Consider the following 19,988-nt stretch of genomic DNA (forward strand, 5'->3'; position numbering starts at 1 on the left):
TGATGGAGCACCTGGTGGGAAGGCATCGTGAGAGCATCACTGGGCATTGTGATAGGTGCAGGAGTGTGCAGGGACTTGTGGCTATAGCTTTGCCACTAATGCTGGATGGCAATTCTGAGGAGCTCTGCAGAGAAAACAAGTGGTGCTGATGGCAAATGAGACAGAAAGAAAACAGGACACACAAGACTTCTGGCAGTGCAGACCTCTGAGTATTAAGCACTGAGATGATTTCATTTGCTCCTTGTCCCACTTTCCCTTCCCTTCTTGCTTACTTGCCAGGGGGAGGAAAAAAGCACCTTTTTGGAAATTGCATCATCAGTCACATTGCAGGAGGCAGGACTGAGAGCACAGCAATGGCAGCAGCCAGGCTCCCCTGGTCAATACAAAAGCCCAATTTGCAGGAAGAGTTATCCCTGCACAGACCTCCTCTGCTCACACTCCGTCCCTCCAAGCTTCATTCTCCTTCATTGCTGCTTGGTGGCACTTTTGATCACAACCCAAAGGCTTCTGTTGAGACACCCTGCTGTACAGAGCACATCAGCTACAAGCAGCTACATTAGCTCAAGAGCTCATAGCTTCCTGTCAATGTTGGACTGCAAGGGAGAGAACTGGAATCACAGAACCATAGCATGGCTTCGGTTGGAAAGGACCTTGAAGACCATCGAGTTCCAATTCCTTTGCCATGAGCAGGGCTGCCAGCCACCAAATAACCACTAGAACTCCCCTTCCAGCCACTCCTTCCCTCCCCACTCCCCCATCCCTCAGCAGATGCCACATCCCCTGGTGCTGCTCAATATTATACACAGCAAAGGCTGACGAAGGCAAAGCAAAGTCGCTGGACTTGGAGACAGATTGTGGGAATGGAGGAGATAAATCCCAAGCACACAGCCTGCATGGGGAGAGGAAGACAAATACTGAAATAAATATGAGAAGAAGACAAATTTGGGCTACGGGGAGCGGGTGAGCCAGAGAGAGAGAGGAAATTGCACTAAAATAGACGAGGTTTCCTGGAGACAAAGGTAAAATTGGGAAAAATGAGATCTAAACTGAAGGGGGATAAATCACTAGGGCAGCAATGTCTGAAAATTATTGGGAATGAAGCCTTCCTGGTAAGTGAGACATCCCAGCAAGACAGATCTGCTACAAGCAACAAATACAGCTGTGGTGACAAGGACAGAGGCGAGCAGGGAACGGCGTGGTGAGCTCTGCCTCCTCCCAGAGGGCTTTCTGTGACCACATCCACCGTGCTTTGGGCTGCAGTTATCTCCCCAGAATATAAACTGAGGAATAAAATGATCTATGGTGAGGAGTGGGCATTTTCACATCCAAATTCTTCATTCCTGTGGAGAAATGCCTTGTCTGGAGTGCTGGGGCAGCATTCAACAGGGAAACATGCACGCTTATGAACTCAGAGCTGTTGCAGCCTTGCAAATGGATCCAATCCATTTTTGCAGCTGGTTTTTAGCCAAAATATTGCCTTTTGCAGCCTCTTCCCAAGAAAAATTCTATTGCTGAGTGATGGCTCCCAAAGCCATCAAAGCGTCCATGGAGGGAGCAATGCACACCAGGAGCGAGCGCTGCTAGGGGGCATCTTTTCTGCCCTGTGCCTCCTGAAGTTGGGCAGCATTTCTGCCCTTTCATTTGGGTTCCTCTCTTGCTCCTTATCTCAGTGACACTGCACAGATAAATAGCAGCACTAATCCTATATTGAGATCACAACACGCTTTACACTTCTGTGCTGCATCGCAAGCAAGGAAAGCTCTCCCCAGGCTGTAAGGAAGCAGCATGGGATTTTTTTTTTTAATTTTTTTTTTGTGCCAGGCAAAGCTGTGACATAAAGCTTATGGCTCGTTGCAGGCTTTTTCCACATCTCCCCCTCTTTGCTTTGGCAAGGAATTGAGTTTTCAGCTGGGAAGAGAGTGCTCTGTGCCAAACACACCCCCACTTTTCCAGTGGAAAAGCAGAAATACACACACTGGCACACTACAAATGGGTAGCACCGTTCTGAAGTGGGGATGTATTAAAAAGCCAATGGTTTCCATAGAGAAAATACTCAGATTTCACACCAAAACTTATTTCTTTCTCTTAAGCCTAAGGCAACACCTCTGCTCATTTGCAGCAGTTTCTGGCTGGCGTGGGGCTCTTGGGGCAGTTATTGGAGGAAATGTAGAAATTGAAGGGATCTGAAGTGGGATTTGAAACTGGATTCAGAGCTGACCTTGCTGATGCCAGCAGCTTCCTGGGGTGCTTGGGGACCAACTTGCAGTCTCTGTGTCCCACAGCCATCACCAAAGGCTCCCAATGCTGCAGTTTCCCATTCTGTGAGATGAGAAGGGGAATTTGCTCCTGAGCTGAGCACAGAGGAGAGAATACATTAAAAAAAAAAGAACAAGGAGATAGAAAAGCTGGTGTCAAAGCCCGTCTCATATCCTGCATCCATCTGGCAGGCCACTCTGATGTGCCCTCATGTTTGTACACCCCATGCCTGGAGTTTTATATATGCCTGTATTCACCCTGTTCTTGCTGCTTTCCTGGCCTTTCCCCTCTCTTCCACTCTCTGATTTATGTAATTTGAAGTCCTGGTTGGGAGCTGATATTATGACACGTCCAGACTTCAAAATAAACCTCCCTCTTGATACTGGGTTATTTTATTGGGTGCATCAAGGCTGAAAACAACCTCATTCATCTTAAGAAATGTATTTTCCCATTTGCTGTATAAATACATACATGTTTCCTTGCATTATTCACCTAGGCACAGCAGATAGATGAGCAGTAACAACGGTGCCACATTTTTATTTCTCATTCTGTAACAGAAAAGGCACCAGGGAGGTTTGTGGCAGGAGCTCAGCGATGCAGAAAAATGGGTTGGGGCAAAGGTGGGGAGAAAATTGAACAGAGGAGATATCCCACTGCCAAGTAAATTCGTCTGGGAATGGGGACAAGGGGGCTTCAGCCCATCTGGGCCATTGCCCTGGTCGGAGACATGGAGGAGCACAGCACAGCTGGAGGAAAAGCCAGAGGACAGGTGAAAAATAAGACCAGGAGGGAAATATAAATAGGCAGAGAAGAGGGAGGGATGACAAGAGAGGGGAAAAAATGAATAATTGAGAGTTTGTAATAAACACAGTGTAGACACACAGAAAAAATGCCTATGTGAAAATGTAATTACTGGCTGTATCAATAACATCAGTGCACAAGACCGGCTGCAGTGGGGTTATGACCAAAACAAGCTATAAGTCTTGTGGAAGCTCAATTCAGATGCACCTTAGAAATGATCTGTGTTAAAGTCTAGGCATCTTAATTCCCCTGCACCTCCATGGTGCTTTTGTGAAATAATAAAGGGGAAAGTCAGCCTCTGCTTACATCAGCTTTGAGGTCCATACCAGACTCCGAGCCCTGATAGGTGGCAAAGTCCTGGTTTGGGGATGCTGCAGATGGCTCACAGCCTACATCTACCACCCCAATGGTCAACTGCCCTGACAGCCAACAAGCCATCACTGGCCATCGTTGCCCAGGCATGCTCTTCCTCAGTGTTCAAGGAGACAGATTTCAAGTCATGCCTTGCCTTCAGGAAGCAGAAAATACAAAGAAAGTATTAAAACTCCCCTTCCTTTTGATCCCAAGATGACCTGAAGCACTTATCTGCTGTTTTTAAACCTCTGCTGTGGTTATGCAGTGGATGTTTCTTAATTGGACGCTGTTACTGATTCTAATGAATCCAAAACAAGACTTTCTTTCTCTTCATTAACTTCACACATGTATTTTGAGTTTCTCTTCATTGCACCAACAATCCTCGTTTACCAGCGGCTGCACTGCTGCAATGGGATACAGGTTTGTTAATCATATCCTGAGTGCTGGGATAGGAAAATCAAATTATTTGTCCCTAGGAACTCAGACCAGTGCTGCTTCAGCACTGCACAGCCTGAGCAGCCTTGTTGGCTCTGCAAATTCATCACCTTCAGGATAACTCAGCCTGGCATGTGGGTGTCCTGCAGCGGTTCCCAGCTGTGCTGGGTCTGGCTGGGAGCAGATCAGACCTGTGCTGCTCCATCCCATCTCTTTGCATGCCATAACCTGTTGCAGCGCTGCTCTTTCCTCACGCACCAGCCCTGCTTGTCCCCAGAAGTACTGATAAACCCAACCAAGATGCAGATTTAATGTTATCAGGAGATGCAGGGCATGTTTAGTAGGAACTTGAAGGATCATAGCAAGAGGCCTGGATGTAATCCAGGCTGCGGCGGATAAGGAACTGAAAAGCTGCCGCTGCTTCTTCTTTTCCTTTTTCTTCTTTTTACTTTTTTTTATTGGTTCAAGATTGCAAAGCGGCTGAGAGAGAAGAAAAGGAAACACGGGGACCTAGTGATAACGGGTGATGGACGTGATGCCGTATCCTCACCGAGAATACCAGAGATTGTAAAGCATTGAGAAATCAAACTGACAAGTGGGAACACAGGCTCAGCATAAGAAACGGCGGCTTGCTCAGAGCTCCTGCAGGCCTGGAGAGCTTTTCGGTCCTCCTCACGATGGATTAAGTGGATGTTGGAGATAGATAATTTTGAAGTCCCTCTGCAATGTGTTCTGGCTTGTCATATCCTCGGGGAGGCCTGGAGCCGGAGAGACAAGCACCCAGCGTGATGCTCACACACATGAAGCTCCTTGAAAAACAAGAGAGAAAAAGTGGTGTCCAGCAAGGCTGGTGACACCATGGAGCCTTTGGATACCTGGGCAACCTGAAGGATGAGTGGGAGCAGGGCATGATACCAGCTGGTTTTGCTGCAGGGGAGAACGTTGGCCTTGGTCAGTGAGTAGATCCAAATTCCAAGCATTGCTCAAGGAGCCAAGGAAGGTGTATGGGAACTGCTGCATCACTGCCTGAACCTCTGATTGATCACCTGAGGTGAGCCATGAGTCAGCCAGAGGAGCACAGGTGAAGGCAACTGAGCTGTGCTGCCGGAAGGGATGGAGCCTGGCTGCACCCCTCCTAAACCTATTTAAGAGCTGGCTACCAGTGGGGAAGGATCTTGTCTGGAGATCCTTTCTTCTGGTGTTTTTTGTAGGTGAGCCTAGCATATGGGTAAGCCTTCCATTTATTCTCTCCTATTATCTTAGTTCTCTCCTATTATCTTAGTCTACTTTGCCTAACTCTCTTATTCTTTCGTGATTATAACATCTTAATATCCATTGATTATACAGAGGGTTAACTGCTGCCAGTGAGTGCTGGTTAGAGAGTGGGATTCCTTGCAGGTGAGGGAAGGGGTGGTGCAGCAGGAAAGTGTGCAGCCGCCGCACTCAAAAGAGAACAGCAAACCCCTCAACATTAGGCAGGTGAAATTTTGCATGTGGGAAAAGCATCCCAATAACAAAAATAGAGGAGTTCAGTCTTCCTTCTTAATTATTTTGCAGTCTGCAAGAATCGTTTTTAGCCTTTCATACCTCCCCCTCTCCCTGTATCGCTCTCCTCTGCACAGACTGAGCTGCTTTCTGCTGCCGATTGCTGCTGCAGGAGCAGCTCAGAAAGGGCAGGGATGCTCTGCACGGAGATCAGAGCTGGAGACTGCTTTGAAAATCCCCAGGGCAAAGGAGAGGGGCAGGAATGTGGTGCCCTGGCTGAGCAGCCATAAAATTGGCCAAGAAATCTTAACAGCTTTGATGAAAAATGCCTTCCTTTACTTTTGACACTCCTGTCCAAACAGTGTTAGGTGTTGGACTGATATCACAGCTTCCACCTGTGGCAGCAGCAGGAATAAACATGCCTGGATAGATATTGTGTCCTCACCGAGCTGGGAGCAATGATATGGTATATGGAAGTTTTAATTTATAGGTTCAAAGACTGTGGATGCTGGAAAATGTCTATAACCCAAATGAGAAATAAAGATTACGATGTGAAAGCCCCATCAGCGTAAGTGGCGAGGGCTCATGCAGGCACACTTGTGTGCTCCAAGTGCTCGGCACAGGGACTAAATATTCCTGTGCCAGGAAGCCAGGTTTGCAGTAAAAGCAAACACATTTACAGCCAGCCATGTACATGCACATCCACAGACATGTGCACAACTTCTCATCAAAACCCTCAGGATTTCAAAGCAATAACAGCACTTATTTCTGGCTGTTTGTACATGTGTGAGGAGAGCGCTTCTGGTTTTAGCTGTTTTCTGCCAATTTTCTCCAATATTTGTAAGACATTGGTTCAATCCCTGTAAGAGCTGGGGGGAAGTGTTGAAGTACCTTCAAATTTTGATGAATGTGATTTTTTTTTTTGCATGGGTTGCATCCCATCCACATCCACAGCGGTGTCACCCAGTCAGGTCCAGGTCAGCCTGAGATGCTGATCTCCAATGACCCCCTTGAGGACTGGTGGGATCCAGAAAGCTGAATGGAAATGAACATTGCACCAATGAACAGGAAGGATAAATGAGATGACCTGTGTAATTACAGCCTGTCGGCCCAACTTTGACTTCAGGCAAAATAATGGGAAATCTGCTGCAGGATTTGTTTAGTAAGGAATTAATGGGAATAACGCAAAGGATGCCAATCAAGAGGGACATATGGAAGATAAATCTTGTTGAAATATATTGATATCTTTTTTTTGATGAGGTTAGAAATTTGGCTGATACAGGTGATGCTTTCATTGTGACACATTCAGGCTGGGTCCTGTGTGATATCTTGACTAAGAGACTGGGATGGAAGGAGGTCAGCAGGGCACACAAGGCAATGCACAGCTGGCAAGATGGCTCATCCCAAAAGGCACTTCTGGGGGTGGGAGCCCTCACAGTGAGTGCTGCATTGCTGCTGTTTGTCATTTTTATCAATGACCTGCAAGAAAGCATCACGTTGGCCCTGATCAAGTTTGCAGCTGGCACAAAGACTGGGGGAATGGCACAGAGGGAAAAGGAAAGGGCATCAGTATGGAATGCGCCTTACTAAAGGCATTCGGCTGGCATTGGAGAGGGAGGCCAGCAGGGATGGGCGATGGGGCTGATAGGCTGATGGACGAGATGTGGAGGAGAGAATGAAGTGTTTTTCAAGCTGAAAAGCTCCTTTTCAGCCTTCTTTTTTTTTTTTTTTTTTTTTTTTTTTTTTTTTTTTTTTTTTTTAATGAAAAGACAGAAACTCCAAGGAACTGCGGGGCCAATCCTTTTGCTTTTCAGTTCCTGTGTAAGCCATGCAACACCTGTGCTCCGCTCACAGGGTCTGTGCTGCTCTGCTCCCTTGCCTTCAGCTCATTTCTCACCCACTTTACAGGATTTCAAAGATTTCCAGCGCTTAGATGTTATTGCAAATCCCACAAGGCACCTGGCTGAGTCTTCAGGCTTCAAATGATATTAAAAACGTGGCCTGAAGTAACTCACCTGGGGCTGGGCATTGTGGGTTTGGTGCTTCTCAGCAAACCTGGGTGTGGGGAGCTGCAGCCACAGTGCAGCACATCCTCTCTGCTCCACATCCCTCAGCCCTTTTTGCTGGAGCAGCTTTGTCCATTCCTTTCCCCTCCAAACCCCTCCCCTCCTGCAGCTGGGTGAGGTTTTGCAGCTGCTTTCTGCCATCCCTCCCCTGCCAAGAGCACACAGCACTCCGGGCTCTCTGTAGTGAGCACTTATTGCTTCCAGAGCAGCTTTCTCAGCTCCTGCAATCCAATGCCCAAGAATAATGGACAGGCTTCAGCAGAGGGAATTTAATTCTGCTCCCACTCCTTTCAGATCAGAGCCTGTGTCAGCGGGGTGCTCTTACAACAAGGGACTTTATTACAGCTTATCCAACTCTTGGCAAGTTCTCAATCTGGAGAACTGGTTTGTACTACAGAGATTGCTGCTCTGTGTTGCATGCTAATGGAGATGTATAGCTGCACCTGGTATGTATGGGGAACCAGAAAGGAAGGGTTTAAACCAACTGGTGGTGGAAAAGTGGATCGCAAAGCTTTGTGCTGGTTTTCAGTCCTTTGGAATTGGAAGAGCAGCATCAGAGGTGTTGCTTTAGCTGTGGTTATCGAGCTGAATAACTCTTCCTCTTAGCATTGCTTCCACCCAGAAGGAAAAAGAGGAGACAAATTGCACCAGAGATGTGTGAAATTCCTCAGGGTCCTCTGGCTCTGGATCCCACTAACAGAAACGCACCATGAGACTGGTCCTTTGCTGGGCCCACACCAGGGGACAAACTTCCTCCTCCTTTTTTTTCCTCTTTTTTCCTGTGTTTTCTCTCTTTTTTTTTTTTTTTTTTTAATCTTCTCTTTTTTGGTCCTTTTTTTCTTTTTATTCTTTTTTTTTTTTCTTTTCTCTCTTTTTTTTTTTTTTTAATTCATTTTTATTTTCATTCACCTGCAGAAAAGCCCTGGGAGCAAACTGACCTGCAAGAGAGCAACCCACCTAAGCAGTAAGCTTGTAGCAGACCTCACATTCAGCCCCTCACACTTATTCCTCTCATCTATAGTTACAGTTTCCCTGCTTGCCATGGAATAAAACTCAGGAATGCAGTTTCCAGGCCCCTGCCTTGCCAAAATTGAGTGTGTTTGCCTCTTCTGCCCTGAGCGAGCATTAAACCCCCTTTAAGTTCAATAAATACTCCCCAGGCCTGGCCAGCAAGGTAACTGGAGGCTGCATCGCTTGTCACTGCAGATGACACATGCCTCTCTCTCAGGATGTGGTTTAATGAGCTTCTTCATGGTCTCCCAAGGCAGAAGTGTATTTATGGCACAAGGGGAGATTTATATAGTTTTTCTTTAAAATCTGTCAGCTAATAATAGCTGTGGCTGGGGCTGGGTTGTGCCGGTCTCGCACACAGGTATAAATCAAGGCTGTGTGCTCAAGCCCTACCATCATTTTCTCCCATTTGGAGACCGAGTAGATAATATTGTGTGCAAAACGTTTGCACCCAAGAGAGAAGGATAGAAAGACATTCCAGCTGAATTAGCAAGGCCCCAAACCTTACCTACATCCTTGCCTTTCCCTGCTGCCCCAAACCACCTGGACCACCACACTGCACACCCATCCCCTGGACCGGCTTGCAGGCCAGCTCTCCAAGCCAGCACCAAGGCAGGTTACCAGCAGAAAGAGGCTATCCAGGACTCATCTTCACCCTGCCAAGTGACCCAAATCTCTCCAGCCTCAACCAGCCAGCCAAGCCAATGAAATGCCGCTCACTGTCCCCTGGCGCTGCACAGCCCTGAATAGCACAAATGCCCACAGGACAGTTTTTTCAAACAAAACAGATGCACATTATTTTTTATCCAGGAGGTGAAGGGGGCTGAATAAAATAGCTAACAGGTACCAGAGGGACGAGTTCTGCTAATTCTGCTCATGATAAAGGTCTTTTAAAATGCCTCTGGTGCCTGAAGCGCTGATGAGACTCAGGTTTGCTGATTCGTGGGCCGCGGGCCAGGCTCCCTCTGGAGCCCATTAGATGTCCTATAGATAGGCAGCTGGATGCATGGCACATGGTGCAGCCACGCCAGCCACAAGCTGAAAAGCATTACTAAGCAAGAGAGATTTCCCATTTCTGACAACAGGGCCAGGGAGGGGGTACAGCTTCTGGAAACCACAGCAGATTAGCTCGTGGGGTTTTTTGTTGCTCTTCATACCACGTTAAATATTTTAGCACGGAGCTAAACAACCTGAGGAGGAAGAATCATAGAGCCACACAATCACACAACAGTGCCCATGCAGTGCTCGGGTTGAGAATGATGGGGACAGCTGGGCTGTGTGTGCTGCTCCCCATCAGCACTCTGCCCCACTGCCACCTACGCCCATTCTCAACTTTCCTGCTTACACCCAAAACCTCACGCATGCACCTGCAGCACAGGATGACATTTTTATGGCACAGATTTGTGCAAAGCCACGGTGAGAGGCTGCTGCCCTTGTGCCAGCAGGGCTCCTCATCCCACCCCAGGCTGCGCTGTTCCTTCCCTGAGAGACCAACCCAAGCTCGGTGCTGGACTGGGTAATTCAATAGGTTTGCAGATCTGCCTCGGGTCAATTTTAATTCTATTTAAAGGACAGTCGATCGAGCCATCTCTGGGGTTTTCTGAGATGGAATTTCATATTGTGTTTAATATGCGCTGAATGCACCGGCCAGGGGAGAGAGCACTTCAGCGTCAATGAGACATAAAGGATGGGATGGGAAGCGCTCTGCAGCCTTCCTCCTTTTCTATTTTCAGCTCTGAGGCCCTCACGAGCTGCACTAAGGAAGGCTGGCTCCACTGGGATTTATTGGAAGGCCCCCAAGGCACAGAGCAACCCCTGCCTGAGCCCTCCTAGCTAAAAGCACTCAGTGAGGCCACGTCACACCGCTGTGCACAGCCTTTGGAGCCAGGGGAGAAAGCCTGCAGTGAGATGGGGGTAACCCAAAGAGCACAAGTACTGCTGCATGGCCATCAGCCTCCGCTCCACCCCCACAACTACCATAAAGCAGGGGGTAATGTCACTGAGGAAGGGATGAAGGAGATGGATATTAATAAAGAAAGAGGGCTTTCAATGCTGCTGCTCATCTAAAACGTTCCCTTAAGTGCAGAACAAGACATTAAAGTACTAAGACACAATTTCCATGCAACTTAATAAAGGGGAAATGATATCACCGCTGGAAAAAAAATAACACAAAATACATACAGGGGAATTTGATTGTGTTGCTTTATGCTCAGATCAATCCTGAGACTGCACTGCACAAGCAAAGAGGTTATCAGCACTGCCTCCCACCGCTTGTGCCAGCATGCAACAGGAGCTCAGCCACAGTACTGGGAACAAACCCTTCACCCATATGGAAATATTTTCCCTACACACAAAGCGGGAAAGCAGTAAAAGGGGCAGATCTGAAAAGTAAACCTGTAAGAAAATCATCAGCGACGCAGCTGTAAGATAACAAAGGTGCACCAACAGTGAGGAATGAGCCTTCCTGCATCCCATCAAGGCGACGGCGCAGCAGGAGTTAAAATATCCCATGGGTTTGGCATCATTTCAACCCACAGAGGAGCTGGGGCTGCTCTCAGAGCTTCATCTGCACAGAGCACAGCTCTGAGTGAAGCTGTCCCTCCCCTGCTGGAGGTAATTAACGTATATCAAAGAGGAATTCAGCTGGAGTGGCTATTTCAGCAGCACGCAGCATTCTCCCCCAGTTTGGGTTTGTTTTCGAAATTGCACATAAAGTGCAACTGCGGCACATTTACTTTTCTATTATGCCTTCGAAATTAAGTTAGATGGCCCTAATAATAGCATTGCCTTTAAAATAACGCCGTGTTTAAAGAACAAACTCTCCAATGTCGCCGGCACAGCATATTTGTCTTGTGCTTAATTTCCACTTGCTGTTGTATTATTAGACATTAACATGATAGTTTTGTTTAATCTCTGGCTCCGTCGCCCATGGCTGACTCCAAACTGATCACTCGCCCCCGTTGATGAAAGTCCTAATTCATCCTTGTTAGTGCAATTAGGAGGAAATTGGATAACGGTGTCACTTGGCACTAAAGGTCTTGGAGAGGGTGAGTCTGTCCCCCGAGAGGTGACACGCTCAGCTGGATTACACAGCTCCCAGGGAGGCAGTGGGGGTGAAGGAATTGAGGCTTCAGGATGTTCACAGGTGGAGTTTGGTGGGTTTTGTTGCTCTTTTCCCCCAAGGCAGTGCACGGAGGGGCCCGTCCCTGAGTCCCAGCATCCATGCCCTGTGTGTATGGCCAAGCTGGTGGAGCTGAGGAGGCACGAGGGCAAAACCAGCCCTGTTTTGAGCCCATAGAATGAAAGGATAAGTAATATGTGAAAAGAGCAGGGTTGTTTTTTTCCCAAAGAAACAAATCCTCCACAACTTTCAGGAAAGGTTCTGCAGTTTGTGTGGTGTTTGCTCTCTGTGGACAGCTCTCACTCAGCCACGAACCTGAGCACAGAAACAGGATGAATGCTCTTCATTATGGCCCTGAAATTAACATACGTGTTCGTAAAGAGGTTCCCTCAGCCTCTGCACTTCCCAGCACAATTTCTTGAAGGCTTATCTCCCTTCATGCAGGCTTTTATGCATTCAGCTTGCAGGGAGCAGCTCCTCATCCAGGACCTAGGCTCTCTTTGGGTGTCCATGCAAAAAGCAAAAGTGATCATCAAAACTTAGCGATGTGTGTGTTGTGTATACATGTTTACGTATTATTCGTTAAACACAGAGCTGCTAAAGGCAAGAGTGAGATTATTTCCAACTTTTCTGGACCATTAAGAGTGTTGTGATCCTGATGCCACCTTCCCCCACAACAGGCACAGGTATTTCATGGCTGGGGAGTGACATCCCTCAGGCACAGCAAGGCTTGTGCTTCTTGTTTGAGGTCCTTGGCATTTTGGCACTGTCCTTCTGCTTCTATATCTGTATAGTGTCCATTGTGATGAGTCTCAGTGCTGTGATGACCACCTCAGCAGATGCAGGAAGCAGTCGGTACGCAGTGGGATTTCCAGATGTGCACAGCTGGAGGAGGCAGCCAGTGCCCTTGGCTCATGGTGCAGATCTCACCACAGCAAGCTCAGAAAATCACAGTGGAAACAATAAAAACAGACTGAAATTTACATGTACACCCCTCCACTCCACTTCTAGCTGTTCTTGAGCTTTTATATAAATCAGAGTTTATTCATACTTTCAGGTGGGCTCATTATCCATGCAATAACTTCAGCAATGATTCTCTAAACACTGAGTTGCTCTTGACCTCCAAACACTCCTTGTTTTTTGCTGGTGTTTCAGCCATCCTCTTGCAGGAAGAGGAAACAAGAAGTGCTGTCAGCAGTCACAAATACGCTCTGCTCAGCCACCCCAAAGTGCTTTTGGCCACACAGAAGTGCTGAGCAGAGACGCTCACACCGCAATCAACGCCTGCACAACACTGAGGGCCGTAGGGACACAAACACAAACCTGAAGGAGCACTCCTGGCCACCAATTCCCCTTCTCCAGGCAACCATGGGGTGAAGTCGCTCAAATAGTTAAAGCTAATGCTCTGTTTTTGGCAAGGGTTTGAGATTTCCAGCCCTGCTCACTCGAAGCACAGCTCCACAAGTGCCACCCAAATCCATAGCTCCGCCTCTGCCCAACCTCAAAATGATGGTTTGGGGCTCCTTTTGGAACTCTGGTAGAGAGGAAAGGCAGGGAGTAATACAAATTAAGAGCAAAGAGGTGAAACTTCTATTTGCACAGAGCAGAAAGCCTGATTTCCCAGGCAGTTATCAATCAGTAGGTAGCAGGGATGGGGCAGTTTTGGCACAAGGGCAGCTGGGGTGTTTTTCTTCCTTTTCTTTTTTTTTTTGCATTGGGCCCGCAGATGCATTAACAAACAGCTCGTTTCCAATGGACCTTGGGAGAATCAGCTCAGACTGTGAAGGATGGAAGGGAGAGACTTGTGTATGAATGTCTCATTGTCACAGACCTCTTAACCTCCTCTCAGTCTAATCCTGTCCTTAATTGACTGTATTCTGATTGTATTCTAGATAGTCTGCATCAGCCTGGGAGGATGCAGTGGGCAATGAGTGCTGTCGCTGTTTTGGAGGAGAGTAAAACACAGCAGAACAGCCAAAAAAGGGCATCTGCATCTGCTTGCACAGGAGCCTGCTTTTCCTAACCAAAAGGAGAAAAAAAAAATTGAAACTTCACAGAAGAGTTAATCTTCATGAACACAACTCACAGGCTACTGCTCCAGAATTTCAGCTGCCCGTTTAATACAGAGGAAGATGTCACTGTTGGGGATGGTGGGGATGGAGCTCAGTGCCTCTCCATCCATCCTCACCTCACCTGTCTGTCTGCAATCAGTGGCAGAGTGGAGGCTGTGGCTCTGTGAAGTGGCTCTCCAAGAGGCCTCACTAATTGTCTTGGCAGAAAGGAAGAGTTCCCCCCAGTGCAGAGCAATAAATCAGAGGCAGTAATAACTCTTTCCTAAATAATCCTCAGGCAGAAACAAAATCCAGCACTGAGAGCAGTACGGAGTCAAAAAGTGCCACCTGTGTCTGAGGGTTACTTAGGTCTATAAATACTGCACTCCTCTCCCGTGCCTCTGTAATATATTGCTGTCAATAACACGTTGGTGTCTGGATTTTTTAATGTTCAGGCTTTGTCTTCACGAGGCGTGATGCCATCCCCGGGGTTATGGGCTGAGCTGAGAGATGCTGTGAGATTCAGCCTTTGCAAATGGGTTTTTGCAAAGTTGACAAAAATGCCAACTTGTAAATGTCAATTTTACACTCATCTCCCGGGGAGCAAAACTCCCTGGTGGCACTGTGCAGATGCAATGGGTTTCCCATCCCATGCTACACCACGTGGTACTGTAGCAGAGAAGCTAAGTCACAGCCTGAAGCAGTGATGGAGCACCTGGTGAGAAGGCAGGGCCAGCCCAGAGCAGCTCAGGTGCATGCAATGCACTGAGTGATGGAAGGGCTGCAGCCAGGATCCACCCCTTCCCAGCCCTCATTTAAGGCTTGGCAAGGGAAGTAAGGGGATCTTGCTGGAGATCCCTATGTGGCTGAAGTCTTCTGCTAGTAAGTACCTTTTTTCCTTCATTCTTTCCAAATAAGAAGGGAAAGGTATGAGTAGGACTATTTGAATGCTTTGAATCAATTCTACTTACTTAGGAGCCGATAAGATTGATTTGCAAGGAAGGTAAAAAAGATACCAGAGCAGCTGTGTTTGATTTTTGGGGCTGTCCTTGTAGAGAATGCCAATGTCCAGAGCAACCTCAAGTTGTGGTCATCTGAAACTGAAGTATAGTAAGAGTAGCTAGGTTTGGGATTCTGGATCCTAAGCATCCCATCCTGAGCTCTCAGGTCAAACTTCCAGATATGGAAACCAAAATTCCAAGCTTACATCTTTGCAATAGCAAAGTCTGCCCCAGTCCTGCACAGTGTCCTCAGATCGCTCCCTTGTGGAACCTTCCCTGCAGCCCTAAATTTGGTCCTTGTGGAAATGTACGATGACTTGCAGCAGATTAGAGGGACTACAGTGGGTACGTGGCTCATGCCATCGTGTTCCTTCATTAGAGCATCATCAGTGCATGAGCTGCTGTCCTCCATGCCCAGAGTTCTGGGAGGCCACACAGCAAACTGGGCACACTTCTGAGAATGAGTGATTTGCAGCAGGCAGGGAATAAACATGTGAGCACTGCGATGTGAGTGGGGCTGTTATCAGCCTCAGCGTGGGACCCAGGACACTTGAGAATGCAAGGAAAAGGTGTCCAGCATAGGAAGGTGATGCATTTTAGCCCCCTATGGCAGAGCAATTTCCTGCACAAAAGCAGGAGGGATTTACAAGACACATATGCTCTATTTTTGAGGTCTCTGTCATTAGGACAAGCCAATGGGGGGTAATAAAGCCACGGGGTGAAGGAGCTGTTCCTACCCAAGGAGATGAATTCTCCCCAGCACTTTTGCCTGTGAGAGCCTCTGTGTGTGAAACGGTGGGCGCATGTGCCCATGGCAGCCACATCCCCTGCTTCGCTGCTTTGTGAAGAGCACTGGATTTTTAAAGCGGTTCCTCTTGGCAAGGGGCTCTGCTGGTAGAGATGAAGGAAGAAATGATCAAACCCAGAGGCTCGTACCTCTTGTCTCTTCCATTCGGCCCCTTTTGCAATGCGGTGGAGGAGCTCTGCTTTTAAACAAAAGCTAAACACTGTCAGTGGGAGAGCAAAGCAGGATTTCTCTGAAATGCAAATGCTTCTTTCAGAGCAGCCAGCTTTGAAAACAGGGATCCTGCTGACTCATGTTTAGAAACTGGGGAGAGAGCTGCTTCGGTGCTCTGTCTGCCCTGCTCTCATCTTCAGCCCCATCTCGTCCTGGGGATGCTTACATAAACCCCGGGGTAAAGCAGCCTGCAAGGATGAAATGGTGTCAGTGGGGATGGACCTGCAGCCCAGCCAGCATTCACTTTAGGAAGCCACGGACTGCCCTTCCAACAAAGCAAGAGCAGCACGGTGTAGGCACGGGTGAGGATTTACCAACGGGGCAGTGCAGACTTAAGCCTCCCACAGTTTGATGCATCAAGAGGATTTGGGGCCAGCTCTTTAAATCCTTTTATCATCTGCAGTGTTTTGTGTGTTTGTTTTTTTTTTTCCTCCCACCATCCTCTTTTCTCCTCCTGTTCTTTCTGCGCCCTTTCAGTCCACTTCCAGCCTATGAGTGCTGGGATCCAAGCAGGCAGATCCTTGTGCCTGCAGGTCTCATGCTATTTCCATTTAACAGCTGCTCCTGGCCTTTGCTTTTTCACGATGGAAGGAGTGGGACCCTGACCTGTGTGCTTACAGAAAGGTGAAGGAGAAGAAAGAGGGAGAAACCAAAGGAGGAGGTACAGCTCTAATGGCAGTACGTTTCTCCATCCCAAAGCTGTGTGCAGAGCTGACACCACTGTGCCACGAATGCTCTGAGCTCACAAAGAGCATGAGCAGAACCACAGGGGGGTATTCCTGCACTTCCTTTCCTTATGGAGTGTGAACAGAAAAACACCTGCAGGTGTCTCCTGTCCCACTCTTTTTCCATCAGTGATGGGCAGCTGCTGGTAGTGTTACACAAAGCCATTGCCCAGAGGCACAGGGTGCTGAGATGCCACCAAGACCCAAACCAGCATCGCTGGGGAGCGGTCCTTCCTGCCCAGCCCTGGGGTCTGAACATGTAGGGTGTCTGGAATCCAAATATGTAATAATAAGGGAAGCAATAATGGAAATAGTGCTGCTTGTGGAGATGTCAAGCTCCAGGGACATAATGGAAATTCAGACTTTTTTTTCTTTCTAATGCGCTTCTGCTCTAATAACTGCTTTTTTCCCCTCATCGCTTTTCATCTGAAAACACTGGCATGCTGCACCAGCAGCAGCTGATCAAGACTTCACACGTCCTGCTCATTATCCTCGCTTCACACAAGAGGAAGCGGGAAGGATTGATAGCACCCAATTTTGTACAAGTGTTGCCCGAAGTGAAATACCCGGCCATGTCTGCTCCTGCAACGCTGCAGCTGTGCCATGTCTGAGGCTGTGAGAGGAGAGACTTTATAGGGCCTGATAAAACCTTTTATTAGACCCACAGATCCAGCTGGAATAGGCAGACAGGTTGTAGCTGCGTAGACCTGAAGATGTGCCTATAGGCTCTCAGGACCCTGCATGCCTTCCCCGTTGCTGGAGGTGCTCCAGGCCAAGTTGGGCAACCTGATGTGGTGATTGGCATCTAGCCCACAGCAGGTCAGTTGGAACTGGGTGACCTTTAAGGTCCCTTTCAACCCCACTGTTCTGTGGTTCTATGATCCTTTCTCCATCTCCCCAAATCATGGAGATGCAGGAGATGGGCTGATGCCAAAGACATGGCCACCCTAAGGACCAGTGCAATGAGAGCTGCCTGAATCCTCCTCTTGCCTCTCAGGTGCATAAGAATTCTCCATTATAGAGTTTTCCTCTGTATCTGGGCTGCAGGTGGTGAGCAGAAAGTCCAAGGGCTGCGCAGTAGCTGAAATTTCATTCTTGCACCAAACTGTCCCAGCCTGACCCTACAGCCATGCGCACTGCAGAGCTCCCTGTGCAGCTCCTCTCCTGTTCTTCTGCATGAAGTCCCCTCAGGAATTGTCCCCCAAATTATTTGTAACATCACAAAGTGTATCAGTAAGATTCCCCCCCTTTATTTTATTTTATTTTTTTTAAGAAATGATTTAAGGGTTCCTCCTGTTAGCAATTTATAGTAATTGCAGTAACCTGATAATAATTCCTAGCAATTAAGCACAGTACTGATTCAGTCGTTTACTAAGTAATGTCTTTTCTGTATTTATGGGGGCTGTGCTGAAGTATAAATATCTTACTTTGTTGGTTAATAAAAATTTACTAAGTAGCATCCTTAAAAAATGCTTGTTCATTGTAAGCTATTCTTAGCAATCACGTGTGAATGAGGAGTAATTGCTTTACTTGGGACAGTAATTAGAAAGTATTAAGTCGTTGTTTTCCCTTCCTGAGTGGCTGCTTTGTTAACCATGTATCTGCTCTCCCAGTGTTAATTCTGCACCCAGCACCACTGGGGGAGATTTTTGGGCCCAGGGCTGCATGGCCATGGCTTGGATCCTTAAAAGCACCGAGTGATTTTTGAATGCTTACCGGGGGTGTTTGCAGGGATGTGATTTGCTGTGTGCTCACAGCAGGCTGTTCTTGCTGGCAAGCAGGGCTCTCGATGCAGCCAAGCATCTACAAATAGAAACTTCTGACCATCCTGCTCCCTGCCTGCAGTTTTTCCCATTGGTAAAATGAGAATAACGGGGCTCCACAGGGATGTGCTCCCAAAATCAAGAGGGCTGCAAAAATGGCCAAAGGGACTCAAACAGGACCGGTTTTCCCCAATTCATCCAGATGAAATAGCAGAGATGGGGGAGAGCTGCAGTGCCTGCAGGTGGCAGGAATGCCACAAACCAGGAGAAAGCTGGGGTTTGGTTGTCATCAGAAGAGGATCTCGTGCACAGTGTAAGACATCGGACAGTGCAGGTGATGCACTGAGCAGGTAGGATATGGGGGTGGGATCTACATGTCCTGGCTGGCAGCTGGGGGTGGAGAATATTTGATGAGTATTCAGGGGTCATCTCCATCCCCACAGTGTGGCAACAAGTCCAAGCAGCCACGTGCACATCTCCGAGCCCGAGCTCTCATAGGAAACTATTTGCATTTTCCCATCCCTTTCTAAGAGGTTGAGGATGAAGGAGCCAGCACGAGAGCAAGAAGCAGCTCCAGGGCACCCCGATAAATCCCTGCAGGGCTGGCGGCCAAGGCGCCTGCTTCCCTGAGATAAAGGGAATGCATGGCGCTGCGAGGCGTGGACAGTGGCTGAACACCCTGCTAATCCCTTCAGCCCTGACACGGCTGCTTGAGGAAGGGGCGGCTGCTTTGTGAGTGCCTTGTGCACAGGGAAAGGGAGAGAGGAGGAAAATGGGTTTTAGGATTCGTTCCCCAGGAAGAAGCGACGCTGCAGGAGGGCTCTGGGGTGTGGGCGCATCATTGAGGTGCATCCCAGCGTGGGATGGGGCTCCTGATGGAAACCTGGGGCAGCAAAGAAATGACTTGCAATATTGCAGCTGCTGGAGAAAATCACCTGAGGAATCAGAATGTTAAAGAACAAGCAAAAGGGGGGGGGGGGGGATGGGATGGGGAAGGGGGGGACAAGGGAAAAAAATAAAAGAGCTGTGACAGCAGCTTTATAGTCAGGAAACCCTGGGCAGGAGAAGGTAAGCAGGACCTCAGTGCCAGGCAAATTCGTGGTGAATGAACCTGTGGTTCCTGTGGGGAGTTCAGGTTTGAAGTGGACGCAAAGTGCTGGGCCCCAAATGCAGCCCCTGTGGTGGTTTCTGGCTGAGAAACTGTTGCTTCCATTGGGTGTAAGAGCAGCGGTGATGCAGGTTCCTATAAAATCTGGGAGTCCATATAAAGTTATTGCTCACCTCTGCTCTGGGAAATGAGCAGCCATCCAGCCTGCTGCAGGCACAAAGCAGTCAGTGTGTGCCAGCCAGGACTTTTCCCCCATGGTAAAAGAAGGGCTGCAATGTTCAAGCTGAATTAAAGACTCTGCCAAGTTTGCTGTGGGTCCGGCAGCACGCTGTAATGACAGCTCTTCTTTTAACAACCTTAGAAGATGGTGTCTGCTCGTTTCTTTCTGGCAATGAAATCTGAGTTTTTATGTTTTAATTTTGCTTCTCTTCCAAGCCTGTTGACTTTAATCTTGTCTTCAACTCCTGGGCTCTGTTACAGGAACTCCTCTTTACTTCTGTTGCAGGTTGCCAGCCCAGGGTGCTCAGAGCTCCCATTTAAGGCAGCAGTGCTAGGTTATATTCTGACCTACACCGTTATGCACCATCCACCAGTGCTGCATCACCCATCCTGCTGGCTGATGCTGAAAGGAAGAAGGCATGCTCCCAAGGGCTGGCATCTCTTCAAATCAGGGACTCCAGAAACCGTTGCCTCACTGAAGAAATCGCCATCGTTCTTCTAACTGGTTGGGTCAATACGAGGGTGTCACTTGGGAAATTTGGGGTTTATTGCTCCCCTTCCCACCATCAACTCA

At 48.1% G+C, this 19,988-nt stretch overlaps 2 long non-coding RNA genes across 4 annotated transcripts; both read left to right on the forward strand.

Annotated features, from left to right (window-relative positions):
• Positions 1-5,020: 5,020 nt before the first annotated feature.
• On the forward strand, positions 5,021-9,633 carry LOC128087531 (uncharacterized). The gene is made up of 4 exons (XR_008209878.1): positions 5,021-5,074; positions 5,194-5,325; positions 7,692-7,843; positions 8,313-9,633. It is a non-coding gene; the product is annotated as an uncharacterized LOC128087531 (long non-coding RNA).
• A 6,524-nt stretch (positions 9,634-16,157) lies between these two features.
• On the forward strand, positions 16,158-19,988 carry LOC128087533 (uncharacterized). Of its 3 annotated transcripts, none has more exons than XR_008209881.1 (4): positions 16,158-16,260; positions 16,780-17,143; positions 18,290-18,437; positions 19,701-19,988. It is a non-coding gene; the product is annotated as an uncharacterized LOC128087533 (long non-coding RNA). The 3 variants fall into 3 exon arrangements; XR_008209883.1 differs by having other exon boundaries at positions 18,290-18,421; XR_008209882.1 differs by lacking the exon at positions 18,290-18,437.

Source organism: Tympanuchus pallidicinctus, unplaced genomic scaffold (genome assembly GCF_026119805.1).
Source record: "Tympanuchus pallidicinctus isolate F22 unplaced genomic scaffold, pur_lepc_1.0 scaffold30, whole genome shotgun sequence".
In the NCBI taxonomy this organism is placed as follows: Eukaryota; Metazoa; Chordata; class Aves; order Galliformes; family Phasianidae; genus Tympanuchus; species Tympanuchus pallidicinctus.